The sequence below is a fragment of the Microtus ochrogaster genome, unplaced genomic scaffold, assembly GCF_000317375.1.
Source record: "Microtus ochrogaster isolate Prairie Vole_2 unplaced genomic scaffold, MicOch1.0 UNK4, whole genome shotgun sequence".
In the NCBI taxonomy this organism is placed as follows: domain Eukaryota; kingdom Metazoa; phylum Chordata; class Mammalia; order Rodentia; family Cricetidae; genus Microtus; species Microtus ochrogaster.
The window spans coordinates 12813390-12813617 of record NW_004949102.1 but is presented as its reverse complement, the minus strand read 5'-3'; positions in this window follow the sequence as shown (position 1 = coordinate 12813617).

Here is a 228-nt window from a genome sequence, read left to right as displayed (position 1 = left end):
ATTCAAATCAAATTCTATTTGGACCCAAAGCCCAGTTCCTTTACTTGTATATATGTGTAAAAACTTGACCTCTGTTGTGGTTCTGTCAGAGGCTACCTGGTAAACTCTGACCCTGCTATATACTGTTTGACTTCACAAACCTTCCTTTGGAATACTGTAGAGAGCTGCGTGGAGCCACGCCTAAAAGATGGCGCTGGCTTCCACCCTCCACGATCCCGAAAGTGAGCG